General features: G+C 33.4%; 1 pseudogene; it reads right to left on the reverse strand.

Moving 5' to 3' along the window:
* Window positions 1-4,172: 4,172 nt before the first annotated feature.
* On the reverse strand, window positions 4,173-10,518 carry LOC120155569 (annotated as a pseudogene).
* Between the last annotated feature and the right edge of the window lie 737 nt (window positions 10,519-11,255).

An 11,255-nucleotide genomic window follows, 5' to 3' on the forward strand; every position in this document is an offset into this window, starting at 1 on the left:
GGAATTCCTCTAACTACCGACCTTGGAACGTACTTGGGAGTGCCAGTTATTCATAACAATCACAACTCAAATGCCTATATTCACCTATTGGAAAAGGTTATGAATAAATTAACCGGTTGGAAAGGAAAAGTTCTCTCTATGGCTGGACGACGTACTCTAATTCAAACGGTCACAACAACTATTCTAGTCCACACGATGCAAATGACTCAATAGGAATTCTGTGTTAAAACTCCTTTCAAGAACATCGTGAACAGAAGTGAGGAAAAATGAAGCGACCTTCAAAGATAAAATCAAGAACCCAAACCATATTTTTCAATATGGCCGCAATCTAGTACAATATGAAGCGACCTTCAAAGATAAAATCAAGAACCCAAACCTTCAAAGAAATAGGATAGGATATCATTTTTACCACTACAAAACACATCTACTAGGAATACAAATATCAAAAAGGCTTAAAACACCACGAAACAAAACAGAACAATTCTTGTGTCCATTGTAGACACAATAATAGATGAGTTGAGTTGATGGCACCCGCCCAACCGACCAACATCAAAAATAACACTAGAAATTAAAGTTTCATAGCTTCCGCTAAGCAGACTAAGTACCAAAAAGTAAAGGTAAAAATGATGATTTCTCAGTTGAGATTAAATTCATGGAAATGGGATTATTTAACATAATAACCACTATAAACAAAATCAGAAATCGAAGAAACTATAAACAAACCCAGATTGAAATTTCACATAAACTATAAACAAAATCAGAAATCGAAGAAGTGAAATAAGGAAAAAGAAAAGGGAGATGAAGAAACGAGAAATACCTGAGAAATCGTACAGCCCGCCTCGCCGATGAGAAGGATTTCAAACAGTCGTCGGTGTGGAGCAAGGGATGGGAGAAATCAATCTTGGTTTTCTCTGTGTGGAGCATGGGCCGCTTGGAAAACAACTTACCCTTTTAGAAACGGTGAGTTGAAATACCGTGGATTTGCCTAAGTTTTCCCTTGACCGTAAAATGTTTTACGTTGACTGGGAGTTTTACGCGAACCAAACACCCAAAAACGGGGAAAACATTTTCCTTAAAATGTTTTCCCAGTTCCATACAGACCTTTAATAGTTATATTTGTACTGAGGACAGACTATGATCAAATGTTAAAAGAGATTAAAATGTATTAAATTTTTAAATTCAAGAAATAGGAAGATAAAAATTATATTTAATTTATATTTAAATTAATAAAAATTAAAAAAAATATTATTTATATAAAAAATTGAGGGGTTACAGCTAGGGGTGTTCATGGTCGGTTGACCGTACCGTTTAGTCTAAACGGTCGGTTAACCGTTATAACGGTTATTAAATTTTATTAACCATAACTTAACCATTAAGAAACGGTTAACCGCTAACGGTTAATCGTTATTAACGGTTTAGTTATATGACAACCTATGGTTAACCTATTACAATTTTTTCAAATATAACAAAACTTAAAATTTTCAGTTGAAAATTTATAAATATATATTATGATATTTATTTTTTTACAGTTTAAAATCTTGTGTGTGCATTTATATTTAACATCATATAGTTCTTCCATCTATGTTTGATTTAATGTGATCCTATATAAGATAAATATGATAACTAAAAAATAGGATGAATCATTTTGATTTTATTTTTTAATTATATTCTCTAAAAAATATAATTTATTAATTATAATTTATTAATGGATTAACCGATGATTAACCATTTATTAAAATTCATTAATCGTAATTATAACTGTTAATTGATATTTTTAATAGTTCGATAAATCAGAACCGTTTAATCTTAACAGTTCGATTAATTAACCTATAAAATGTAGCGCTTACATCATGTCCCACCCAATAAGTGGCTTGTATTTACACAAATCATCATAAAGAAGTATCCAAATGCAAGTTTCAAAGTTTGATTTACTGACTTATGGTTTATTTATGCTTTGAGTAGTTGATGTTGAAGAGAAGTGATGCCCAAGGAGCAGCATTCATTTTCATAACACAAACAACTAACAAAGTCAAAATAGTTTGAAACACATTTCTAGTGTCCAATGTTATTTAGACAGGCCATTCGACTATTTTTGATGTTCCATAGAAACCAAACCTCCAGCTATCAATCCGCAATCTGCATTCTGCTTGACAGCCTCGCATGGTATACTCTCCCATTGTATTCACGCTTTGTTCTTGCTATGGATGAGCAGTCCAACCTTGGATGGATTGGATGGGCTATAAATTTTGAAATTATCATATATTTTCGATTCTTTTTATAAATTTTTTATTATTAATCTATTTTCATCCACTAAAATTTTATAAGTTATCAAATGATGAGAACCCCAACATGTAAATTTGCCGAGTATCATCAGCTTCAAAACTTTGGTTGCGTAGATGGTTGGATGACACAAACGACTAACAAATGATGGAAAAAGGGAGTGGATAAAATATTAAATCTATCTTCACGAGATCAAAAAATGACTGTCCCTTTTTCCTATATATATGGGGTAAGGGGGAGGTAAGATTGTAGGCTACCCCTAACACCAGGTTGAGAGCAAAAAGAACTAATTAAAAAAAGTTTTGGGGTCTAACGAAATAATAAATTATGATATGTGACGATAGATTTTAGTCGAATTCATGGGTTAAACTGATATTTATTTAAAATTTCAGAATTAAACTAATATTTTATATAAAATTTAGGAGTTAAATTAATATTTTATCTAAAATTTAATGTTAAATTAAAAATTAACTTCTTTTGCTAACTAGCCACACAATCAATCAATTATCAAAACATTATAATTCAAATGTGGACATTTATTTTCATCCGGCCTAATTTTTTTTAAGCCGAAATATTTTATTAAAGTTGATTTTAAAGCATGAAATCCGAATGGTTGTGGAGGAAGGAGTTTGATCAAGCGGTTGTGGCATATGATTCTTTGAATGTGGTACGACAGATGGAGTCTCCCGCTTCTGATCTATCTATACTTCTTTCGTAACGCGTTGTGGGTCGTAGGTTGCTCGCCGATAATCTCCAAGTTATTGTTCGATATATTCGTCGTTCAACGAATGGTGCAGCTCACTCTTTAACCACTCATATTTCCAGTTCTTCTATGTCATTGTATTTCGATAATGTTTACTCGTATTATAGTTTTAATGTTATTGTTGCTGACACTGTTTTCAGTTCATGAATGTACAGTTTATTGTCAAAAAAATAATTTATAAATAATTAACTGAATCTTAATTCACTTAATTTTTAAAAAAAATATAAATTTAATTATGTTTAAATGTAATATTTTCTCATTTTATAAATTATTTTTCAAATGAAAATAAAATTACATTGTTAGTTACAAATTGTTTAGAATTTTTTTAGGTTAGAAGTATAAATAAATGATAATATATATAATTAGAATCTATTGAGCGGTCAAAATATATGTTATTTTTCTTAAAGGATTGAGTTCGAGTAATTATGTATGTATGATCACGTATAGAGATGGGCATGGAATCCGAATTTGACGGGTTCCAACCCATCTTGACTAGAACGGGTTATATTTTTTATAAAAAAATCTGGGTCGGGTTTGGATTTAGAATGAAAAATCCGACACGAGAAAAACATATATTTATATTTAGAGATAATTACAATAATATCCCTATATATATTATTTTTTTTTCAATTAAATCCATATTTTTATTGAATACAAATAATGTTTTTTAATAAATATATTATTTCGGATCGAGTCGGGTCGGTTCAGATTTTATCTAGAAAAAGTCGAGTCGGGTTCGAGTGGAGGGTGTATAATTTTCATATCAGCTTGACCGAAAATCCGACCCGACCCAACCCATGCCTATCCCTATGAACGTATGTTGTCAGTTACCAAAATATATTATGAACATATACTATCTTGTAATCATTCTAGACTATATATATATAATTGCAAGTACAATAATATATGTTTTAAATAATATAATTGTATTAATAATTAAAATATATTTAACTAAAAATCATAATAAGAATTGAATTAAATATTTGAATATTTTCCTCCACAAGAGCAACAGGTAGAGACTCTTTCGAGACACTGAAGTCTGTTTGAATTGCTATAACAAAGTTGAAGACATTTTCCCACAACAACCGTCATATAATACAAGCAAGATAGTCATATCAGTAAGTCTTCATTACTGTGTAGTGTGTACCAACAAAGAAGAAATTGAAGAAGAAAATTTCTGTACCTTATCTTCCAGTCCCTGAAAGAGAATGATGGTACAAGAAAATTTATCCACAAAATTTGATAGGCGATCGTTCAAAGTAAGCCTTCTCATCTCCTGGAATTGTCAAGGATATGATACGCAACTAAATTGATAAAAATTAAAATCAAACTCAGGCATTGGTTATCCTTTTCTAATTACCAACGAGTTTATCAATATATTGGGATTCAAATTTATGCATTTCGACTCTCAACAAGCTCAGGTCAGCTACCTGTTCACAGAGAATTATGACACGTAAAACAACCTGTCAGTTTTAAGTTTCACTCGAAAGATCCAAGGAAACATATATGCATACGGCGTTAATACACAAAAGACAATGAAAGATGCCAAAGTTAAATCGAAAATAATGATGATATTAATTACCCCATAGAGGGAAGCTCCAGCCTTGAATGTATCTCTAAAAGCAAGCGCCGCTAAGGTTGTGTACCCGCCAGCAGAGCCTCCTGTTATACAGAGTCGTTCCTTATCTGCTTTCCCATCCTCCACCTAGAGAACAGAAAAATGTATTGTCACGACTGGGCAGTGTCATATATACTCGATCCATTAGTAATTTGGAATGACCTAACAAATTACCAAAAACCTAGCACAGCTGCAACAGTCATCAACATTGACAATTCCCCAGCGCCCCAAAAGTCGTTCACGAAATTCTCTTCCATAACCTACACAATTGTGTCATGTGATTCAAGAAAGGCAGCGCATTAAATGAGATATAAACAGAATTAATTTGTTCAAAGATGTTATGGAGCAGTCAAGGATCTGTCTGCATGTTTTGCTAAAGGAAAGGAGAACATACCAGTGCTTCCACCATATTTAACAAGTTTTTGAAATAAGTAAATATCATACCATGAATTTCCAACAGCAACGGTGGCTTTTCTTCCTGGCAAGCTTGATGAAGGGAATTTTTTTTGGTGGATAATAGTATGCATAGGCATTTTGGCCAGGAACCTCGGTTGGAAATTCAATTAACTCTGGCCGACTGAAGTAGGACTCGTACTTTAAGCAATCCAATGAAGATGACCAAACAATCTTGAAATCAACTACATTTAATTTATGACCACCTAGCATCACCTTCGAAGACAATGAAAGATTGCTATGACTGTAATCAAAGGATCTCTAAAATATTATAGCAATGTAAAGAAGAGGACAGCCTTACCTTAGCCACTGATGAAGGTTGAACTGCAGAGGCTCCCTCAACATACAGATAATTATTCCATGAAGTCTGCAAAACAGATAACATGCATCTTTAAAAAGACGTTCCCACACAAAACTAAATTTAAAGATAATATTAGGAAAATTTTTGGGATATTGAAAGTACAATATTTTCTATATCTGTGAAAGGAATATCAAGCAGATAAAATGAACCCTGAACATCATCCAAAATTCCAAGATATGACCTCCCATTCTGCCTGTGCATTAAGACATCCACAGTTTCACTCAAAAAAACCAAAAACATGTTTTAGTTTTCGAAGGCCTTATCCATATTATGAAGTTTGATGGCCAGTAATTTTTTATAACTACCTGTAGGTGCAAGCAATTAAGGTTTTTCCAGCATCGCTCTTGATGAGCTCATAAGAATTCATTTCAAATACCCATAATGGTCGTGTGAACTCAGCATTCAAGGGATAAAGTGCAAACACCTCATTCTTAGATTCAACCTGTTTCCAGAGATGATAGGTGGTGATTAATTTTGATAGACACTCCAAGCTCGGAGAAGTGCACAGTGAAGTAATATAATGCAGAAAACTACTGACGCGATTTCGGAGGGGGGAATCGAGAGAGAACGAAAGATATGTTTTGTGGAGATGTTGGCTTATGGAGAACTGTTAGCCATGTAAGACTAAATGCACAATTGATACCTTGTTGTTATTGATTTTTTTAAAAGAAGATGCATCAGGTAACCATGGACATCAGGCTGAGCAAGATACTGCTGGCTAGAAAATGCAGCTTTAAATTGCCAAAAAGGAACTTACCCATTTATGGAGATTCCAGAATCCATTTTTTTCTATCTGTAATGAAAAAAAAAGTTCTGCACATATTTGAAAAATATTTGAAAATTTCACTGATAAAACTGTCAAACAACCTATACATGGATAATCACTTTCCTATAAGATCAGAAAATATCAAAAGGAAGAGAAAAACATCAAATTAATTGGTCCAAACCAGGCAGAAATGTCCCAGTCAGTATTTGGGCATTGATATTGCAAGAGTAATGTCAAATTACAGGATTTCATCGCTGTTACTAAGAAACAAAAAGTTGGGGGGGGGGGTGGAGACAAAGACATAACTGTTGAAGACCATATTATTTCATTGAAACTCTAAAACTAAATTGTTTACCAAAGTACAATGTCATGAAAGCCTATATTTCATATTTAGAACTGTTCATGAAATAAGAAAATTATTATTGAATACCAGTAGGGGACCATTTTGGTTCTGTAGGCGACTCTACAACTTCAGGATCGTAGCCAGCTACACAAACACGTCTGTACACATCTCTGCATGACATACCAATTGATAGATATCGACATATTTATCGTACCAAAAATGACTAGAATCAACAATCGAGAACAAGTAAGCTTTCAATTTGGAAAAGGAGCTAAAAGTGCTGATAGAAAACTGGTTAAAGGAAGTGAAAGGAATGCAGAGAAAAAGCTATGTGGCACCGAAAGAATTCAACTCACCCTTCTCAGAAATATACCCAACCCAGAACTCTGATTTATCCCACGGCATGTTAGGGTGACTCCATTCGATCCAAGCGATTCTTTCACCTTTGGGATCCAATCGAGGGAAAGCACAGAAATCATTTCCCTTCACCGATACTTTTGGTTCTGGAAGTTAACAAAAGATAAAATCCATTGCTCATAAACATATGAAACAGCAAACAATAGCTGATAATATTAAGTTTAACACACAAGGAGAGAAACAAAAATACAAGTCTGAAAAATCATATCATAATAAAAAAGCACAATAGCTTACAAACAATATAAAGTTTATTTCTAGAGATAATTTATACCTTGGACATTTCCGTCATCAAGTGGTCTGCTGTGATTGTTGTTGTTGAATTTATACTACTTACACGGCGATCTATCAAGGTGATAAGACTGAATCAACAAAAAGGGAAAATTCCACAACCCCATTAACACTAGAGAGCAGTGGAGGATCCAAAAATTTAAGAATAGAGTTCAAAATTTTAATTTTCCAAAAATTGTAAATTTTTCATTTTACTTAACACATTAAACTAAATTTAACCACTTTTTAAAAAATAATGGATGCACGCCCTTATGCGGGCTTAGTGCATCCGCCAGATAAATGTTGGAACCGACTTTTGGTTGGGCCCGGAATTGGGCTTCGACTTGGATTAAATGGATTGGAGTCGCCACCGACCACTTTAAAACGATATTAGGTGGGTCGGACACCATCTTACTGATCTGCGTTGTATCAGAAACGCGTTGGGTTCGGGAGTCGGTTACGGTCAATGAAGGATTAGCACCTTTGAACCGCCCTTTCGGTACCAATTAATTTATAGGTTGTCTTTTATTGTGAAAATTTAAATTTTAAAATATTCGATTCGAGATACTTACCTTTGATCGGTTGGAGTTACTACTGGAAAATCAAAAATGTTAGATGGTAAATATAAAAAATATCGAGTAAAATTAATAAAAAAATGAAAAGGATATTAAATTTTAAAAGGGAAAATTATTGAAAAAAAGACAAAATAAAAGGAGAAAATACCAATATATATATATATATAATAATGGGAATGACAATACCAATAAAAAATATAAACAAGGTTGAGTTGTGAAAGGAAAAAAATGTTAGGAAAATAAAATAAGAAAATAAACTAAAAAAAGTTAATAAATAAATAGATAAAGGGGCCAAAATGAATTGAATTGGACTTTGTGGACTGAAATTGATACTAAAACCAAACTGTAAAAAAACAAAATTTGAGGGTTAATTTGCAAAGCATAGATAGTGACTAAATTGAATGAATTGAGAATCCATAGGTGAAATTACGAACGATGACCAGATTGTAATGCAACTCAAAACAACAGGGACCGCAGAGAATTTAAGAATCTACTATTTACAAACTGGTCCTCGTTATATAAATACCCAAAAAAGTCCCATTTCACTCATTTGTAACATTTTCTCTCAAATTCCTTCTCTCAGCCGAGAGAATGCTCTCAAACCTCTCCCTTGGGCGATTTCCGGCCACCCGCCGCCACCGTCCACAACCGTCGAATGCCGCTACGGCCGTCGCTCGCGGCGGTCGGGAAAATCTAAACTCCCACAAAACGCTCTCCTCTACCCCCCCAAACACAAATTCAAAGCCCGTTTCCCCTAAAGGGACCCCAAACGTTATAGATCTACGCTTAAAGCTTGGATCTTTTTACCTTTAAACCGACACCTTTCGTTTTCCGATGGCTTCTCCGAGGCCTTTGGCTTTATTTTGCTTGGCTCTTGGGTTGGCTTTTCGTGTATTTTGGTTTACTATTGTGCTTGCTTGTGATTCGTTTTCTTTTTGTTTTGATCTGATATTTGGCTATGGGTGTTGAGGTTCGATATAGATGGTTCTGTTGGTTTGTGGTATGTTTCTCGTTCGATGATTTACTGTGTTGATCGATATTGTGGTCTCAGTTTTTGGCCCTCTGTTTCTCTCCTGTGTTGGTGGTTCTGTGTACGTATTTATAATGCCCCGACGGGGACTGTTTCCGACTATCTTGGGGTCGATCCCGGATTATTCGGGGTTGTTCTTGTTACGGGCTATTGTGATTTCTTGTTTCACGCCGGCCACCTCGGGATAGTTCAATCCCGTTGGCGTGGCCAGAAAATGCGTTGGGTGTTGACTGTGTTGTTGGCCCGATGATGCTTGAGATTTCTTCTGGCCGTTGGATTGGGTCATATCCAACGGTTCATATCTTCTTGGACAAATGATGTTTTAGGGTTTGTAAACCCTAATCCCTTACTATAGCGTTGTTAGAACCCCTAATCTAAACTATGAGATGCCCGAATTGGGCTCATCCTTGGACCATTTGCACCCTACCTTTGAACCTGAACTAGAAGAAAAAAAAACGAAATAAATAAATAAATAAATAGATAAATAAATAAATAAATTAAAAACATTTTTTTAAAACTATACAATATATGTTTTAAAAAATAATTTTCAAAACCATATAATATATATTTTTTAAAAACTAATTTTCAAAACTATATAATATATATATTTTTAAAAGCTAATTTTCAAAACTATATAATATATATATTTAAAAACTAATTTTCAAAACTATATAATATATATGTTTTTAAAAGCTAATTTTTAAAACTATATAATATATATATTTAAAAACTAATTTTCAAAACTATATAATATATATGTTTTTCAAAATATTTTCAAAACTATATAATATATATATTTAAAAACTAATTTTCAAAACTATATAATATATATGTTTTTCAAAAATATTTTTAAAAATTATATATTATATATATATATTTTTTAAAATAAGTTTTCAAAACGATATAATATATATTTTCAAAAACTATATATCATATATTTTCAAAACATTTAAAAAATCCATATATTATATAATTTTTTAAAATGATTTCAAACTATAATATATATATATATATATATAATAAAAAAATGAACGAAAATTGATGTCAGCAACACATTACAAAGGTCTAACCTTCCATTACAGTGATATAACGATTAAACCTTGAATCAAAAATTCCATCAGCATAACTGATAACCGGTCCTCCATAGTCTGGAGTGATTGGTACTGGACAATAATGTGCTTCGCCATCCATTAGCATCAGATAATCAAAACCAATAACTTTAACGAGTGAAAACAAAGTGAGCATCCGAACCTTTGGAACGGATTGATTGCTTGTACAATCTCTGATCTTTATAATTGGAGAAAATCAAAGTGTCCCCATAAATACTAAAATATCCTCCTCCATACTCTTGGACCCGCGTCCGCACAGAAAACTCCGGTGGAGTAACATCATTCGATTCATTCCCAGCTTCCTATTTAAAAAAAAAATCAGAACTTGTAGCTTCAAACATAATGGATATTGGGGAGTTTAAGACTTGGAAATTACCCTGAGTCATAAGGGCGTGACTCTAGCCAAAAGAGATGGCCTTGAGGGTCCACAGCGGTGCCTTCAATCCGTTTAGAGGAGCCCGAAACGTCATCGGCGGTGATGGGGAATTCCAGTAGCCGTACGGAGCTGTAATTTTGTTGCCTTGGGAAGAAGCCATTGTTTAGAAACACTGGGGTTGACTCTTCTTCCTAGTAGCCACAGGGAAGATTCTTTACTGAAGCAGCGGAAGTAAAGAGATGATCGAGGTGGAAAAATCATCGGTCTTTGACTCAAATGGATCACAGTTAGAGATGGTAATCTGACCCAAAACCAATGGATTTTGATCTGATCTAATTTGAAAGTTCGAATATTTTTAAAGAAAATTGATTTAAGTCGGATCTGATAGAATTTTTTAAGGGTAAAGTATAATAATGGTCATTGAGCTTTTCTAAATCTTGCATTTAGGTCTCTCAACTTTTAAAACTTGAAATACAGTCCTCCAACATTTAGTCTGTTTGCAATATGGTCCCTGACCGTTTGACACCGTTTGAACTTTTCAGGCGCTTGCATTTAGGTCTTCCAACTTTTAAAACTTGCAACATAGTCCTCAATTTCACTCTAAACCCTAAATTCTAAAATACTTCAATTTAGGGTTTAGAATGTAATTAAGTATTTTGGAATTTGGGGTTTGGAATAATTGAAGTGTTTTGAAATTTTGAACATGAATTTGCTATTTGACAGTGTTTACTTTAATATAAATTTGAGGTTTATTGCATGCACATCCAACGGCTCCTGCACTTTGAACATGAAGAGTGCACCTATCACAGTTATTGCATAAACCGTTGAAGTAAAAGTAACAAGACCAATTTGTCTTGTTCGTAGCTGTCGCACTTTGGTATGGAAATCCAATAGGTT

The sequence above is a fragment of the Hibiscus syriacus genome, unplaced genomic scaffold, assembly GCF_006381635.1.
Source record: "Hibiscus syriacus cultivar Baekdansim isolate YM2019G1 unplaced genomic scaffold, ASM638163v2 tig00111197_pilon, whole genome shotgun sequence".
In the NCBI taxonomy this organism is placed as follows: domain Eukaryota; kingdom Viridiplantae; phylum Streptophyta; class Magnoliopsida; order Malvales; family Malvaceae; genus Hibiscus; species Hibiscus syriacus.